This window comes from Caretta caretta, chromosome 9, assembly GCF_965140235.1.
Source record: "Caretta caretta isolate rCarCar2 chromosome 9, rCarCar1.hap1, whole genome shotgun sequence".
Classification (NCBI taxonomy): domain Eukaryota; kingdom Metazoa; phylum Chordata; order Testudines; family Cheloniidae; genus Caretta; species Caretta caretta.
In genome coordinates, this window is record NC_134214.1 from 54835868 (window position 1) to 54854600 (window position 18733).

The window sequence follows — 18733 nt, forward strand, 5'->3', positions numbered from 1 at the left end:
ATGAAAGCGGTTAGTTACCTGTGTCTGTGTTACTGGAACCCGGACATTCTGCTTACCTCTTCTGGAGGTCACATGTTGCCAAGCTTCTTCACTGGCCTCTTGGCTCCTCTGTGCAACCTGCTCTATATCCTTAGAGCTTTGTGCCCCTAGAAGCCTATCCTGAGTTTTGTCCATTAAATCCTCAGTTTCTCGTATGCAACGCAGGGTCGTTGTCTGTTGCTCCAGACCTTCAATCTTCTCTTCCAATATGGAGACCAGCTTGCACTTTGTACAGACAAAGTCGCTTCTGTCCTGTGGAAGAAAGACAAACATGGCACATCCAGTGTGCAATATGTTTCTGGCATAGTAAGGCCAAACCTTTTAAGTGGGGAAATTGTTGTTAAAAATGCACACCAACAAGCTCTGGAAGCAAAAATATAAAAAGTGAGCCCACTTCTCATATGGCACATGGAATCCTTCTGGCTACCCCAGACCTCGAGCCAGTGGGCTGGGGAGGGAGGAAAGCTATTGAATACGAGGCGTTGGACCGAGTGGACTCCTCAGAAGTGGGTGTGCTTGTCCTTGCTTCTTGCTCCAAAGCCCTGTAGTAAAAACATTTCACTAAAATCCTGTATATAAAATAAATTAAATAATAAAACCAAAGTACTGTATAATGGGCAATAGGTATATGTTAATTCCTGGGAAGAAGTGTTTTAAAAAAATAAAAGTGTTAGCAACCCTCTAATAAACAAATACAAATGTAATGTAAGTACTGTGTTTACCAATAATCACATTTACTATTTGCAGTAACCAAAAAAGTCTCAGCTTTGCCCATTTGAGGGAGGAGCTATGTAAAACCCGCAAAGCCATAAATGGCCGCTTTAAATTAAAAAAAAGCCAAATATAAAAAAAGCATTATTAAAAACATCCAAAAATAATAAATTAAAAACACGGTAATGTTGCAAAAGCTGGGAAAGGCGACCCACACTCTAAACGCCAAGTGGGTGGGTCAGTACTCCATTGTAAATTGCACTCCCCAGTAGTGTACCAGCTTCAGCTACCAGGCAAATTAAAATCAGCTCAAAACAGATGCTTCTCCCTAGGTTTCTGGTCATGGCATTGTGGGCCTCGGTTGTGGACCAGCCATCTGCCTGGACCATCCGAGTTTCCAGCTGTCCATAAAATTATCTAAATAATAATAATTAAAAGAAAAAAAATATCTCCTAAGGCTCTCCTTAGCTCGAGTGGCCAAAGGAGCGGTGCCCAAGCCACAGTGTGGCGGAAGGCGGGAGGGGAAGCGCCTTAAAGACAGTGCATAGTCCAGATAGACACAGCAGGGCCATAGCAAAATACCTGGTGAGTGGACCTGAACCTCCCCTGAATCCTATGGGGACAAACCCTGTTCATCCTGTGGTGGTCTAAAATAAAAGTAAAATAAAAAGCCCTTTGGCAAGCAATAGCAATTACTAATCTCAAAATGTAATATTGTTATTGTAAACTCCTAAACCAGGCAAACAACATCCATAACAAAAGCCAAAAAGGGCTGTAACAAAACAACTAATAATTTAGGAAGTTTTTTATCCGTGCCTCAGTTTCCCCAATAGGCACATTTGTGTTGTTCGCTTTCTTTCCTTCTTGCTTTGTTAGCAAAACAAGGCAGTAATAGCAAGAGCCCAGGGACACCCCAAACAGGAGTGGTGGGACCACTCTTGCTGCTTCAGGCCTGCAAAATTTGTTAGTGTAATACAGTGTATGTATGGTGGCACACACCTATGTGACTCCTCGGGTTTCCGATGCTTTTGTCCTCCTTTGTTAATTGTACCACTGTTCAAAATTAGCCATAATTAAAAAAAAAAGTCAATTATCCATTAGCAGGGGGGCAATTGTGATTAGCATCCTGGGAATGTGGCATCACGTATTATCGGGGATTGGGTGGTCCATCGCGACATGTAGGAGGTAGCTCCCCCCAATGTCATGGCTAAGCAGTATGTGCTAACTACATCTTCTGACTATCAGCACATATGGATTGCAGAGAGCAACACTTAGCAGCTATGGCCTATAAAGCCCCCTCAAATAATGTGTCAAAAAAAAGGCAATGCCAGGCCGCTTTTATGAGGTGGGTCAACACATCTGCTGGGAAGGGGAGGCATTGGGATATGCCCCCACTAAGGCCCAGATGTTTACCAATACCCCTGCGTGTGTTTGGAGGACCACCTATCCCAAGGTACCCCTTAATTTGCTGTTACAGTCTCAGGCGAAAATTTTTCAGTGCATTGGCCTGCGGTTATGCAAAATATGGTCAATATCTCTAACTATGTGGTGTTTAATTTTTCATGGATTACACCCAATGTTTTCCTGCCCTTGACACACACTCGGGAACAACTGACTGTATTCCAGACAGATGCCTCATCCTTTACAGAGTTGCAGCACATGTTTAATCTGGAGAAAGCTGCCTTTGCCGCAGCCATCTGGATGGGGCTTCTATGCCAACAGGGGGACTTGTTATGCTATGTTACTAATAAAGCCAAAAGCCACTACTGGCTAGTGTATGCAATTATTGCTGCCCTAACCATTTAGTTTGTGCTATATTGCTGTTTATATAAAAGACCAACAGTAACCTTAGCCACCATGTCAGAGAGAGGGTAAAAACCTAAGTGGTGACCCCTCACAACAAAATGTTGTTTCGGGCTCAAGGGGGGGGAATGTCACACCCCAATGGCCCCCTCCCTCAGTGGGTCCCCTGGGAGAGGCAGATCAGCATTGTATATTGCTAACACTGTTGCAAGCATTACAAGGCATGTTGGGGAAGGGTCAAAGGTGTGAGTGTGGAGTGGAAAATTCCTTTGCAGGTTGCAAGAGGCCAAAAGGAAAAGGAAGGAAGAGAGCAAAGAACGGGTTAACTTGACACCTCAGCTAGCTGAAAATAAGACTCTGGCCCTGGTCCACGGTCAGGGGCTTGACAAGAAGTCGGCAGCTGCATTCACATCTTACCCAACCCTTCCCCCCCCCCCCCCCCGCAGTAAAAAAAAAGAAAACAACTAAGTTAAGCAGGGCTGCAAAAATTACAATAAAAACAAATAAGATGGCAAAGGCCAACGGGGGGGAAAACAAAGTCTGTAAAGCTGGTATGTTTTAAAAAAAGCCAAAAAGGCCACAGCAAGCTGGTTTAAACTAATACAAAAAGCACCAAAAACAAAAGCCACCAAACAAAAACACCCCCAAAAAAACCCCAAATTTAAAAACCCTCCCAAAAGCCACAACAAGTCGGAGATCACAGAGGACCCTAAATAACCCGTGCATGGGGCAAGAACTCCCGTCAACCCTTCCCTATCTTCTTTTTACGTTACACCCAGGCTTGGCCAGCATCGAGTCGTGCGTGTGTGAGTATGAAAGTGTGTTAGGGCTGGGGTACTAACGCTTTCTTTTTTCCTTTAAATAACGTGGGAGCAGTCCCAACACTCACCGCTATTATTTTATTAATAAAGCTTTAAAATTCAGACACTTGGTGTGCTCTTCGTCTCCTCCCCAAAAAATCCTGCGACCTCAGCCTAATCACCTGATGCTCCAGGCAGATTGGTAACATAAATTGTCACAAAGATTGGGGGTCGAACCACCCAGGAATCCTGGGCCCAGCCTTGTTGGGGTTACAAGGACTCTGCCTGTCAAGGTTCCTTCCCCACTCTGAACTCTAGGGTACAGATGTGGGGACCTGCATGAAAACTTCTTAAGCTTACTTTCACCAGCTTAAGTTAAAACTTCCCCAAGGTACAAATTAATTTTATCCTTTGACCCTGGATCTCCACTGCCACCACCAAACTTTAACTGGGTTTACTGGGTAACGTAGTTTGGACACGTCTTTTCCCCCAAAATTCTCCCAACCCTTGCACCCCACTTTCTGGGGGAGGTTTGGTAAAAATCTTCACCAATTTGCATAGGTGACCACAGACTCAAACCCTTGGAACTGAGAACAATGAAAAAGCATTCAGTTTTCTTACAAGAAGACTTTTAATAGAAGTAAAGGAATCACCTCTGTAAAATCAGGATGGTAGATACCTTACAGGTAATTAGATTCAAAACATAGAGAATCCCTCTAGGCAAAACCTTAAGTTACAAAAAAGACACACAGACAGGAATAGTCATTCTATTCAGCACAGTTCCTTTCTCAGCCATTTAAAGAAATCATTATCTAACACATACCTAGCTAGATTACTTACTAAAAGTTCTAAGCATAATGACAGGTTTCAGAGTAACAGCCATGTTAGTCTGTATTCGCAAAAAGAAAAGGAGTACTTGTGGCACCTTAGAGACTAACCAATTTATCTGAGCATAAGCTTTCGTGAGCTACAGCCTGTAGCTCACGAAAGCTTATGCTCAGATAAATTGGTTAGTCTCTAAGGTGCCACAAGTACTCCTTTTCTTTTTTAAAAGTTCTAAGACTCCATTCCTGTTCTATCCCCGGCAAAAGCAGCATACAGACAGACACAGACTCTTTGTTTCTCTCCCTCCTCCCAGCTTTTGAAAGTATCTTGTCTCCTCATTGGTCATTTTGGTCAGGTGCCAGCGAGGTTACCTTTAGCTTCTTAACCCTTTACAGGTGAGAGGATTTTTCCTCTGGCCAGGAGGGATTTTAAAGGGGTTTACCCTTCCCTTTATATTTATGACACTGCCACACAGGAGAGTGGAAGGGGAGCCCTCAAGGTCAGGCAGGCCTCTGGGTAAAGGAAGTGGGAGCGAGGACTCAGATCCTTTCGCTAGCCCATTTCACCAGGGTAGTGTATAAGCCAGGAAAGTTCTCCACAATAGCAGGACCATTCCCCCGCTTACATCATTGGCATCACCAACCAAATCCTATTCACAAGGTCCACCCCATTGGTTTGCTGGTTGAGTTCTGGTAGCACTGTCCATGCCTGGTTGAAAACCCTACCATGGCTGGAATTGAGGAACTATGGGCCCAGTTTGCTGACCTTCAGAGCAGATTATCAAACTAAGCTGAGGCATTACAACAAACTGGAACTGAACAGAGAGAAGCCTAAACTCTGGCTAAGGCACTAATAGACCAACAGGCAGCAGAAGCTAAGAAACGACCAATGGCTCAATGTCTAGTTGGCAGCCGGTATCAAGTGGGGTGCCCCAAAGGTTGGTCCTGGGGCCGGTTTTGTTCAACATCTTTTTCAATGATCTGGGTGATGGGATGAATTGCACCCTCAGCAAATTTGCAGATGACACTAAACTGGGGGGAGAGGTAGATACACTGGAGGGTAGGGGTAGGTTCCAGAGGGACCTAGACAAATTGGAGGATTGAGCCAAAAGAAATCTGATGACGTTCAACAAGGACAAATGCATAATCCTGCCCTTAGGAAGGAAGAACCCCAAGAATCTGTAGCAGTGCATGGGAATACCACCAATCCCCATTTGCCCCTTCTGACTGGTTGCTTGACCTTGCTTTGGGATAGGGGTTGAGGCAGTCTTCAAGTGTATGCTCATATATTACACTCCCACCATGGCCCTCCTTCCCCCCCGTAACACTGTAACTGCTCTATCCCTTATCTCTTCCCATTATACTAACAAACCCATCTGGCTAGGGAGAAGCAACACAAACAGTGTCTTTGTCCTTTGTTCACACATATTAATATGAGTATCAAAAAGTCAAACCCAAAATTCTATCTCAGACTGACAAACAAGCCTATATATACTAACATGGAGTCCCCCTGCCCTGCGACAGGAGTCTTGGAGATGTGGGGGTCCCCCTAACCCCCTGTGGCAGCCGGGGAGCTGCGGAGGTCCCCATGCCCCCCCATGGTGGCCGGGGAGCTGCTGGAGTCCCTCTTCCGCACTGTGCATGGCGGGGAGCTCGGGGGATCACCCTGCCCCGCCGCAGCAGCTGGGAAGCTGCGAGGATACCACTGCCCCACCACAGCAGCTGGGGAGCTGTGGGGGTCCCGCTGCCCTGTTGTGGTGGACAGGGAGCTGTGGGGGTCCCCCTGCCCCATGGCGGGGGACAGGGAACTGTGCGGATCCCCCTGTCCCACGGCGGTGGCCAAGGAGCTGCCGGAGTCCCTTTGCCCCTCCGCAGGTGGTGGGGAGCTGTGGGGATCCCCATGACCAGCCGTAGCTGGCAGGGAGCTGTGGGGATCCCCCAGGCCCCCTGTGGCGGCCAGAGAGCTGCAGGGATCCCCCTGCCCCCGCCATGGTGGTGGAGAGCTGTGGATCCCCTCCTGCCGCCACAGTGGGGAGCTGTGGGGGTCACCCTGTCCCGCAACGGCAGCTGGGGAGCTCCAGAGTCCCCTTGCCCCGCCGCAGCAACCGGAGAGCTGCAGGGGTCCTCCCGTTGCCCGTAGTGGCTGGGAGCTTCAGGATATCCCCCCACCCACGGCAGCCGGGAGCTGTGGAGTACCCTCGCTGCCCATGGTGTCTTGGAGCTAGGGAGCCAGCTGCCTCAGGAGGCCGGAGTACCTCACAGCTCCCTGCCACTGCAGAGGCAGCGGGACCTTGTAGCTCCCAGCCCCTGGGGCTGAGGTCACGGAGGTCTTTGGAAGTCATGGATTCTGTAACCTCCGTGGCAAAATCGTAGCCTTAGTAATGAACCAACAGTCTTAAGAAGGTCCCAGAGAACTACTAAGGGTGTACTGCCGATAAAACTTAGAGATAATTATGTTATTGGTTCTATATAGTGTTTTAATGAATATTATCACTAGGGCCCTACCAAATTCACGGTACATTTTGGTCAATTTCACGGTCATAGGATTTAAAAAATCATAAATTTCATGATTTCACCTATTTAAATCTAAAATTTCACGGTGTTGTAATTGTAGGGGCCTGACCCAAAAAGGAGTTGTGGGGAGGGGGCATCACAAGATTATTGTAAGGGGTATTGTGGTACTGCTACCCTACACATCTGATGAAGTGAGCTGTAGCTCACGAAAGCTCATGCTCAAATAAATTGGTTAGTCTCTAAGGTGCCACAAGTACTCCTTTTCTCTTTGCAAATACAGACTAACACGGCTGTTCCTCTGAAACCTGCTACCCTTATATTAGTGCTGCTGGCAGTGGTGCTGCCTTCAGAGCTGGACTGCTAGAGAGCGGAGGCTGCTGGCTGGGATCACAGTCCTGAAGGCAGAGCCGCCACCAGCAGCAGGGCAGAAGTAAGGATGGCATGGCATGGTATTGCCACCCTTCTTCTGTGCTGCTGCCTGCAGAGCTGGGCCCTCAGTCAACAGCCGCCACTCTCTGGCCACCCAGCTCTGAAGGCAGCAGCGCAGAAGTAAGAATGGCATCAGATGGTATTGCCACCCTTACTTCTGCACTGCTGCTGGCGGGGTGCTGCTGTCAGAGCTGGGCATCCTGCCAACAGCTGCTGCTCTGCAGTTGCTCAGCTTTGAAGGCAACGCAGAAAAAAGGGTGGCAATACCACCAACCCCCCCCCAATAACCTTATGACCCCCTCTCCCCGCAACTCCCTTTTGGGCCAGGACCCCCAATTTGAGAAACGCTGGTCTCCACCCATGAAATCTGTATAGTATAGGGTAAAAGCATACAAAAGACAAGATTTCATGGGAGAAGACCAGATTTCATGGTCCGTGACACATTTTTCATGGCCATGAATTTGGCAGGGACCTAATTATCTCGTATAGTATGAAAAAGTAGACATACAATGTTAAATACGTCAAATGTTCTTTTGTTAAATATTAATTATTTTTATATGACATGATGTGTATATATGTTGCTAATATGGGACCCAGAGGTACAGTGAATACTGTGGCTGTGGCAGAATTTTAGCAAGGGGGACTGTAAGGGACTGTTGGCCCCTTACTAAAACTAAGTGGGTTTTTTTTGATTGGCTAGCTCCCAGTACCAAAAGAAAGGGGAAGGATTGATAGGAAAGCAGGACCCTGAGACTGACAGTCTCCAGGAGCAATGGGGAGAGGCCAATGCTCCAAGTCAGCCTGATTTACAGGGCTGGAAAGCAAATGAGAGAGTCAGGACGCTGGGGGATCCCATCCTCCATGTGAGCTGGAATTGCCTGGAATGGAGTGGGGCCGAGCTAAGGAGAGAGCAGGGACCTGAGCTGAGCTGGGGAGCAGAGCTGTGTTAGCCAGACAGAATCACAGAAGATTAGGGTTGGAACAGACCTCAAGGGGTCATCTAGTCCAACCCCATGCTCAAAGCAGGACCAACCCCAACTAAATCGTCCCAGCCAGGGCTTTGTCAAGCCAGGCCTTAAAAACCTCTAAGGATGGAGATTCTGCCACCTCCCTAGATAACCCCTTCCAGTGCTTCACCACCCTCCTAGTGAAATAGTTTTTTCCTAATATCCAACCTAGACCTTCCTCACTGCAACTGAGACCATTGCTTCTTGTTCTGTCACCTGCCACCACTGAAAACAGCCGAGCTCCATTCTCTTTGGAACCTCCCTTCAGGTAGTTGAAGGCTGCTATCAAATCCCCCCTCACTCTTTTCTTCTGCAGACTAAATAAGCCCAGTTCCCTCAGCCTCTCCTGATAAGTGCCCCAGCCCCTAATCATTTTCGTTGCCCTCCATGGGACTCTCTCCAATTTGACCACATCCTTTCTGTAGCGGTGGGACCAAAACTGGACGTAATACTCCAGATGTGGCCTCACCAGTGCCGAATAAAGGGGAACAATCCCTTCCCTCAATCTGCTGGCAATGCTCCTACTAATGCAGTCCAATATGCCGTTAACCTTCTTGGCAACCAGGGCACACTGTTGACTCATATCCAGCTTCTCATCCACTGTTATTCCCAGGTCCTTTTCTGCAGAACTGCCACTTAGCCAGTCGGTCCCCAGCCTGTAGGTGTGACATTGCACTCTATATGTTTATGGAAATATGCATAAATATGAGTGTAAATATGACATAACTGGAATATGCTTTGTGCTAGATATGCCATGTAACATATCTTTGCAAATGTTATGATCTACTGAATATATTCATCCTATTTGTAGGTGTGTATCATTTTTATATCTGAAGTTATGAGTGTTGGCTCTATGCTTGTATTTGAAGTCTTTGCTTTAGGAAACACATAAGGAAGGTTTGGCCAACATATTGTGAAGGGTCTAGTCAAGTAATTGGAAGTACTTAACTAACATCCACATCTGAGCTTTCCTGGGAATGTTCAAACTAACGTAAACAATGGTGTCAGCCTGCAAAAAGCCAAATCATTCATGAACATGTGACTTGCCAAGGTGGCTACAAACTCCCATATTGTTGCTGTGATTTTGCACAGAAGAACAAAGCTGTTTCCGCCCACAAGAGAGAGAATATAAAAGGCCCTGAAAGCCTCTCCATTTTGGTCTTCAGCTGGTTCAAGAGATGGCCTCTCCACCCCAAAGAAATGTCTGAAAGAAACTGGAACAAAGAACTGTAACTATGGGGGTGGGAGTGATTGCTGCACCCAGGCCATAAACTACAACATTGGTCTGAAAAGGATTGTACCTGAGATAACTTCTAGGGTGAGAAGTTAGTATTTGTAACTAGATCCTTAGTGTATTAAGTTAGCCTTGCGTATTTTGATTTATTTTATTTAGTAACTTACCTTGTTCTATCTGTTATTACTTGAAACCACTTAAATCCTACTTTTTATACTTTTGTTTATTAATTAACCCAGAGGAAGTGATTAATACCTGGGGGAGCAAACAGCTGTGCATATCTCTCAATCAGTGTTATAAAGGGTGGACGATTTATGAGTTTACCCTATATAAGCTTTATACAGAGTAAAACAGATTTATTTGGAGTTTGGATCCCATTGGGAGATGGGTGTCTGGGTGCTGGAGACAGGAGCACTTGCTAAGATGTTTTCAGTTAAGTCTGCAGCTTTGGGAGTGTGGTTCAGACTCTGGGTCTGTGTTGAGCAGGCTTGCGTGTCTGGCTCATCAAGGCAGGGTTCTGGAGGTCCAAACTGGCAGAGAAAATGGGCTCAGAGGTAGTCTCAGCACATCAGGTAACAGTCCTAAGGGGGTCTCTGTGACCGAACCCATAATAACGGGATTCTTCTGTCCTAAGAGAGGACTCTGCACTTGTCCTTGTTGAACCTCATTAGATTTCTTTTGGCCCAATCCTCCAATTTGTCTAGGTCACTCTCAACCCAATCCCTACCCTCCAGCATATCTACCTCTCCCCCTAGCTAAGTGTCACCTGCAAACTTGCTGAGGGTGCAATCCATCCCATAATCAGATCATTAATGAAGATGTTGAACAAAACCAGCCTCAGAACTGACCCCTAAGGCACTCCGCTTGATACCGGCTGCCAACTAGACATTGAGCCATTGATCACTACCCACTGAGCCCGACGATCTAAACAGCTTTCTATCCACCTTATGGTCCATTCATCCATTCTTCTTTAACTTGCTGGCAAGAATACTATGGGAGACCTTATCGAAAGCTTTGCTAAAGTCAAGGTATATCACATCCACCGCTTTCCCCATATCCACAGAGCCAGTTATCTTACCATAGAAGGCAATCAGGTTGGTCAAGCATGACTTGCCCGAGGTGAATCTATGTTGACTGCTCCTGATCACCTTCCTCTCCTCCAAGTGCTTCAAAATGGATTCCTTGAGGATGTGCTGCATGATTTTTCCAGGGACTGAGGTAAGGGTGATCGGTCTATAGTTCTCTGGATTATCCTTCTTCCCTTTTTTAATGATGGGCACTATATTTGCCTTTTTTCAATCATCAGGGACCTCTTCCGATTGCCATGAGTTTTCAAAAATAATGGCCAATGGCTCTGCAATCACGTCTGCAATTCCCTTAGCACCCTCAGCTGCATTGCATCCAGCCCCATGGACTTGTGTATGTCCAGCTTTTCTAAATAATCCTTAACCTGTTCTTTCACCACTGAGGGCTGCTCACCTCCTCCCCATACTGTGCTGCCCAGTGCAGCAGTCTGGGAGCTGAACTTGTGCGTGAAGATCGAGACAAAGAAAACATTGAGTACTTCAGCTTTTTCCACATAATCTGTCATTAGGTTGCCTACCCCATTCAGTAAGGGTCCCAGACTTTCCCTGATCTTCTTCTTGTTGCTAACATACCTGTAGACACTCTTCCTGTTACCCTTCACATCCCTTGCTAGCTGCAACTCCAATTGTGCCTTGGCCTTCCTGATTACGCCCCTGAATGCTCGAGCAATATTTTCATACTCCTCCCTAGTCATCTGTCCAAGTTTTCACTTCTTATAAGCTTCCTTTTTGTGTTTAAGTTCACTGAAGATTTCTCTGTTAAGCCAAGCTGGTTGCTTGCTATATTCGCTATTCTTTCTGCACATCGAGATGCTTTGTTCCTGCGCCCTCAATAAGGCGTTTTTAAAATACAGCCAGCTCTCCTGGACTCCTTTCCCCCTCATATTAGCCTCCCAGGGGCTCCTGCCCATCAGTTCCCTAAAGGAGTCAAAGTCTGCTTTTCTGAAGTCCAGGAGCCGTATTTTGCTACTCTTCTTTCTTCCTTTTATCAGGATCCTGAACTCGACCATCTCATGATCACTGTTGCCCAGGTTGCCACCCACTTCTACTTCCCCTACCAATTCTTCCCTGTTTGTGAGCAGCAGGTCAAGAGGAGCATGGCCCCTCATTGGTTCCTCCAGTACTTGCACCAGGAAGTTATCACTAACACTCAAAAAACTTCCTGGATTGTCTGTGCACTGCTATATTGCTCTCTCCGTAGATGTCAGGGTGCTTGAAGTTCCCCATGAGAACCAAGGCCTGTGATCTGGAAACTTCCTTTAGAGAGAACCAGAGAAGCAGCCCAGGGAGCAGGTCAGTGCTGGGAGCAGAGCCACAGAAGAAGCCCAGGGAACAGATCTGTGCTGGGAGGAGAACTGCAGTAACCAGAGCCAGAGGGGCCAGAGAAGCAGCCCAGGGAGCCGCACTGGAGGCAGAGCAGCAGCAGTGCTGATGCAGTGTGGAGCTGGAGCAGTCCAGAACCAGGTGTGGTGAGCAGCTGGGGAAAGTGAGGGGGTCCCTGGGCAGCAGGCCCAGTGCAGGGAGACACCCCCAGCCAAGAGGCTTTACAGGCCAGACTTGGGAGGGGGATCGTAACCCCAACAGGTGTGGGGGGAGCCTGATGCTGGGAAGAAGGGTCCTGCCGCCTACAGCCTGAGAGCGTGTGCTCACCGCCAGAGCAAGTGACCGACCTGCAGCATCCCTGCAGCACAGCCAGGGCCTGGGCAGGAGGCCTGGGACATGTGAGGAACAGACTGTGAACTGCCCTTACATTCCAGTGACAGCTGGTTGTGGTGTCCTCATGCCCACAGAGCAGGGTGATGGATTTTCCTTTAACCTTTCCCATTTTTTCCTTATTTTTAAAATTGATTGGTGTTTAATAAATTGTGTTTGCTTGAACAATATGCAATGATCAGTGGGTCAGGGAAGCATCCAGTGCAGAGAGAGCACCCCGCAGTGGGGACACCCTAGACCCTGCCCTAAGTGACCACAACAAGGTTGGGGGTTAAGCCCCCCCAGGAATCCTGGGCCAACACTTGTTGGGGTTACAAGGACTCTGCCACACAGGAGATTGGAAGGGGAGCCCTTGAGGTCAGACAGGCCTCTGGGTGAAAAAAAGTGGGAGAGAGGACTCAGATCCTTCCGCTAGCCCGTTTCACTGGGGTAATTTTTAAGCCAGAAAAGTTCCCCATAGTAGCAGGATCATTCGGCCACTTACATATATAAATACAATAAAATGGGTGCCTCTGATTTATTTTGCAAATAGCAAGTAAAAAACATCTTAAGATGGAAGCGAGAAAATAGATCAGGCAATAATCATAAGACAACAGACTGCTTAGCTTGGGCAATATTGGGGGTGGGGCACACAGGCTTTATACTACCGTCCAATTTCAATGGATTTACTTTGGTGTAAATTGAGTAAGAGAGTGGCAATCAGGCTCATGGTCTTCAATTAGTTTTCTTTCAGCTGGTCAGTATTTTATAGCACTGCATCTAGACCAGATGCAACCTGGTAAGAGTTCCTCCTCCTTGTCCAGTCTCAGCTACATCTCTTTTCCCCAAGACAGTAAGTTAAATCACTGCCATAGTGTTGAGGGAAGATCCTTAGAAATCTATAGCAATGACATCTCTAAAGGTGTGAGACCAATCAGGTTATGAGCTGGAGGTCCCCACCAGTTGGAAGCACCCCTATTCCTTCCTCCACCTGCTCAGTTGTAGGTTCTGCCTCTCTTTCTGTTTCTTTCAGTTTCTCCATGTTGCACTTTGGTGTGGTGGCTGCACCTCACCAGGGCTTTTTTGGCTTTTTTTGTCTCTACTCTCACTCCTTCTCCTCTTCATCTATATTACAAGTAATTAACTATGCATTAGAACAGGGGTGGGCAAACTATGGCCTGGGGGCCACATCCAGCCCTTCAGATGTTTTAATCTGGCCCTCGAACTCCTGTCGGGGAGCAAGGTCGGGGGCTCCCGGAAGCAGCGGCACGTCCCAGCTCCGACTCCTATGCATAGGGGCAGCCAGGGGGCTCCACACACTGCCCCTGCCCCAAGCGCAACCTCTGCAGCTCCCATTGGCCACCAAATGGGGCCAATGGGAGCTGCAGGGGCGGTGGAGCTGGGGGGGGGGCATGCCACTGCTTCTGGGAGCTGCTTAAGCACTGTCCAGAGCCTACACATCTGATCCCCTCCTGCGCCCCAATCCTTTGCCCCAGCCCTGATACCCCTCCCGCTCTCCAAACCACTCAGTCCCATCCTCCTGCACCCTAGAGCCCGCACCACCAGCCAGGGCCCTCACACCCCCCACCGCACCCAACCCCCAATTTCATGAGCATTTATGACCCACCATATAATTTCCATACCTAGATGTGGCTCTTGGGCCAAAAAGTTTGCCCACCCCTGCATTAGAAACAAGGGGATGGGAACCTTAGTCTCCCACTTTCCAGCTGAGTGCCTTAACTGCTGAACTATAGTCTCTTTCACACATTGGCCCAGTACATATTTAATTATTTATACACAGCGATACTCAGACAGTGCTTCAGGAGCCAAATTCGTGATCAACATTACCCAAAAGAGCCACAGAAGTGTGAATTCAGAGTTTCATTTAATATAGTGCTATAGATTCATATTTAAACAGTATGACAGGGGAAATATATATATATATATAAAATTTCTCACAGCAAAATAACTGACCAAGTATTATTATTTTATCAACTACAATTGGATAATAATATAGTAAATATAATATAATAATATAGTAAAAGCACATCTTGATTGGTTAATAATTAAATCACAGTGTTTTAAAACCATCTGCTGCAAAAGACACATTAAAGAGCTACTTGTGAGCATCACTGATTTATACACAGTGGAACAGTTTCATCAGGAGAGATTGAGAGAGACCTTTCCCAGAAAATACCTAGTGAGTGGTGGAGGACACAAGTTCAAATCTCTTCTCAGCAGGCAGAGGGCAGAATTGAACACTCTGTCTTCCACATCCTGGCTGAGCATTCTAACCACTGAGTTAAACATTTTGTGTGGAGCTAGGTGTGCTTTGAGAATGCCTATTGGATCAGACTCTGTAGGCAAGCTAAATGGGGAATATTTAGGGCTTGTCTACACTACCTGCTGGATCGACGGGCAGCGATCGATCCAGCCGGGGTCGATTTATTGCGTCCAGTATAGATGTGATAAATCGAATGCTGAGTGCTCTCCCGTCCACTCCGGTACTCCACCAGAACAAAGAGCGCAATTGGAGTTGACGGGAGAGCATCAGCTCTTGACTTACTGCAGTGAAGACATTGCGGTAAGTAGGTCTAAGTACGTCATCTTCAGTTACACTATTCACATAGCTGAAGTTGCGTATCTTAGATTGACCCCACGCGGTAGTGTAGACAAGCCCTTTGGTTGAGGCTCCCTCCAGGGCTCCGGCATGAGATCATAGAATCATAGAATATCAGGGTTGGAAGGGACCTCAGGAGGTCATCTAGTCCTACCCCCTGCACAAAGCAGGACTGTGACACAGTAGGGAGCGGGGTGGATTGACCAGGGAATGTCATCTAGTTCTGCTGGGAATGTCTGCATGGGGGATGGGAGAGCAGGGGATGACTCCACTTGAGTGAGGATACCTGAGTCTGTACCCTGAGTTGGGAGGGGGTTGGACCCAGGAGACACCTTTGTCCGGGAAACTGGACAAAGGCGGGGGGAGGAGCAGGGGGGAGGAGTGAGACTGCGGGCAGGGGGCTTCAGTTTTGGGCTGGCTGGGAAGATGCAGGGAACCCCAAGTCTGGGATCTAAGCTCCTTGCCCCCCAGAGGGACCTGGCTGAGGGGTCCTGGTTGTACTTACAAGCCCTGCTTGGAACTGTGTTCCTGTCATCTAATAAACCTTCTGTGTTACTGACTGGCTGATAGTCACGGTGAATCGCAGGAAGTGAGGGTGCAGGGCCCTGACTCCCCCACACTCCGTGACAAGGACCAATCCCCAGACCCCTAAATGGGCCCCTCAAGGATTGAACTCACAATCCTGGGTTTAGCAGGTCAATGCTCAAACTACTGAGCTATCCCTCCCCCCCTGAGATAGGTGCCTAAATGCATGAATAGCTGTGCACATGCTCCCTGGCAGATTTTTAGGCAGCTAGGGGACTTTACCAGCAGAAATGTAGGACTTTAGGTGTCCACCAGGTGAGGCAGCAGCTAAGCAGGAGTTTTTAGGAGAGCAATAGGGCTTGAACATTGGACTTAGGCATCTAGGTGGCATCTTAGGCACCTAGTTAGGTGGATCTAGCTCTCCGTGTCTCTAGGCCTCAGCTCGCCAACTGTACAATGGGTATTGTGATGAATACATCAAAAGACTGATGTACTCTAATTCTACGATAATGGGAGTCCTAGACAGTAATATGCACATCTTCATTCTGTAGGGATCCATTCTTACAGAGACTCCTAACTGAAAAGCTAGTTAGTTTCACAAAAGGATTTAAAAGCAGTTTCAGCGCTAACCTTTTCTCCAGAGGCCCTGTGCCAACGCGTGTGGTTTTACAATCCCCTTACATAGGCCCTCTCCCATTCGACTAGGGGAAGCAGTGAAACTGTCTACACACAAACTGCTATTGAATGCATAACCAGCATTTCCTAGAATTATCTGTTTCTTTGATTCCTCTTCTCCAGTGTAAAATATGAAACATAATCAAATGGAAATGTAGCATTTTATACTTACCATGGACTTACAGTTGTTTAGTGCCAATCTCTTCCAATTCAATAAGTACCTAAATTGTTTTCAATTTTTCTGTCTTTTTAGGATGCATTGATTTTTATGGAGTCATAATAGTGACTTTATGGCAAAATCTGAAAGCATTTCCATTCTAAGCCTGAATTGAGTCACACTAGCTATCCTGATAAATTCTTTCCACCTGATGTCTCTTTCCTGCCCTGTCTGAAGCTCCTGTGGAATTCTATGTAAGTTGGAAGTTATCCAGTCACGCCATTTTTGAGGTATGTGACTCGGAGTAACTGCTCATTTTCCAAGACTGGTCCAATCATTTCTCATTTCACTTTTAAGTCAAAGACCTTGCTGTGCAAAATGGATCAACACCTTAGCCCTCATGAAGAACTCATGCACAGGATTTGTTTCACCAAGTTTGGTTTCCAAACTATGGACAGCCTGACTGCTTCCCTGCCCTGAGAGAAAGGATAAGGGGAAGGAATCTCACTGGCAGGTGTAGCTCGCTAATTCCAACCTGGTTACAAGGGAGGTGGAAGCTGCTCTTTTTAGAAGTGAGAACTGGGGTCTACAACAGAGAAGTGTGTGCACAGAAACCCTAGGAACAGCCAAACTTGGGGAGAAGACGTAGATTCATTTTACCAATAAAGCCAATTCCCAGGAAGGGGTATATGTTTGGAGTAAACACAGTTACTCAGACTGTGGGAGTGGCCAAGTTGCACTTGATGCAGGACTCATACAAAGGACGCTATATGCTACCTTTGTGCTTCCCAGGTTTTGGCACCTTTAAATTGCACTCTCCTGCCCCCGAAGAGCCACTGAAGCAGACGGAAATAGAACATAGCAGTACTCTGGCCGTGCCCACTATATATCCCCTGGGAAACTCACTCAGGGTATGTCTACACTACGGAATAAGGTCGAATTTATAGAAGTCGGTTTTTTAGAAATCGGTTTTATATATTCGAGTGTGTGTGTCCCCACAGAAAATGCTCTAAGTGCATTAACTCGGCGGAGCGCTTCCACAGTACCGAGGCTAGAGTCGACTTCCGGAGCGTTGCACTGTGGGTAGCTATCCCACAGTTCCCGCAGTCTCCGCTGCCCATTGGAATTCTGGGTTGAGATCCCAATGCCTGATGGGGCTAAAACATTGTCGCGGGTGGTTCTGGGTACATATCGTCAGGCCCCCGTTCCCTCCCTCCCTCCGTGAAAGCAAGGGCAGACAATCATTTCGCGCCTTTTTTCCTGAGTTACCTGTGCAGACGCCATACCACTGCAAGCATGGAGCCCGCTCAGGTAACCGTCACCCTATGTCTCCTGGGTGCTGGCAGACGCGGTACGGCATTGCTACACAGTAGCAGCAACCCCTTGCCTTGTGGCAGCAGACGGTACAGTACGACTGGTAGCCGTCATCGTCATGTCCGAGGTGCTCCTGGCCACGTCGGCTGGGAGCGCCTGGGCAGACATGGGTGCAGGGACTAAATTTGGAGTGACTTGACCAGGTCATTCTCTTTAGTCCTGCAGTCAGTCCTATTGAACCGTCTTATGGTGAGCGGGCAGGTGATACGGACTGCTAGCAGTCGTACTGTACCATCTTCTGCCAGGCAGGCAAGAGATGAGGATTGCTAGCAGTCGTATTGTACCATCTTCTGCCAGGCAGGCAAGAGATGAAGATGGCTAGCAGTCGTACTGTACCATCTTCTGCCAAGCAGCCATGAGATGTGGATGGCATGCAGTCCTTCTGCACCGTCTGCTGCCAGCCAAAGATGTAAAAGATAGATGGAGTGGCTCAGAACAAGAAATAGACAGATTTGTTTTGTACTCATTTGCCTCCTCCCCTGTCTAGGGGACTCATTCCTCTAGATCACACTGCAGTCACTCACAGAGAAGGTGCAGCGAGGTAAATCTAGCCATGTATCAATCAGAGGCCAGGCTAACCTCCTTGTTCCAATAAGAACGATAACTTAGGTGCACCATTTCTTATTGGAACCCTCCGTGCAGTCCTGCCTGAAATACTCCTTGATGTACAGGCACCCCCTTTGTTGATTTTAGCTCCCTGAAGCCAACCCTGTAAGCCGTGTCGTCAGTCGCCCCTCCCTCCATCAGAGCAACGGCAGACAATCATTCCGCGCCTTTTTTCTGTGCGGACGCCATACCAAGCCAAGCATGGAGGCCGCTCAGCTCACTTTGGCAATTAGGAGCACATTAAACACCACACGCATTATCCAGCAGTATATGCAGCACCAGAACCTGGCAAAGCGATACCGGGCGAGGAGGCGACGTCAGCGCGGTCACGTGAGTGATCAGGACATGGACACAGATTTCTCTGAAAGCATGGGCCCTGCCAATGCATGCATCATGGTGCTAATGGGGCAGGTTCATGCTGTGGAACGCCGATTCTGGGCTTGGGAAACAAGCACAGACTGGTGGGACCGCATAGTGTTGCAGGTCTGGGATGATTCCCAGTGGCTGCGAAACTTTCGCATGCGTAAGGGCACTTTCATGGAACTTTGTGACTTGCTTTCCCCTGCCCTGAGGCGCATGAATACCAAGATGAGAGCAGCCCTCACAGTTGAGAAGCGAGTGGCGATAGCCCTGTGGAA

General features: G+C 47.7%; 1 protein-coding gene across 1 annotated transcript in view; it reads right to left on the reverse strand.

Moving 5' to 3' along the window:
- Positions 1-230: 230 nt before the first annotated feature.
- The window catches only part of D2HGDH (D-2-hydroxyglutarate dehydrogenase), a 46159-nt gene continuing 27656 nt past the window's right edge, over positions 231-18733 (reverse strand). The window contains exon 11 of the mRNA XM_075132301.1: positions 231-291. The gene's annotated coding sequence lies outside the window, so the exon portion shown is untranslated. The remainder of the gene's footprint in view (positions 292-18733) is intronic.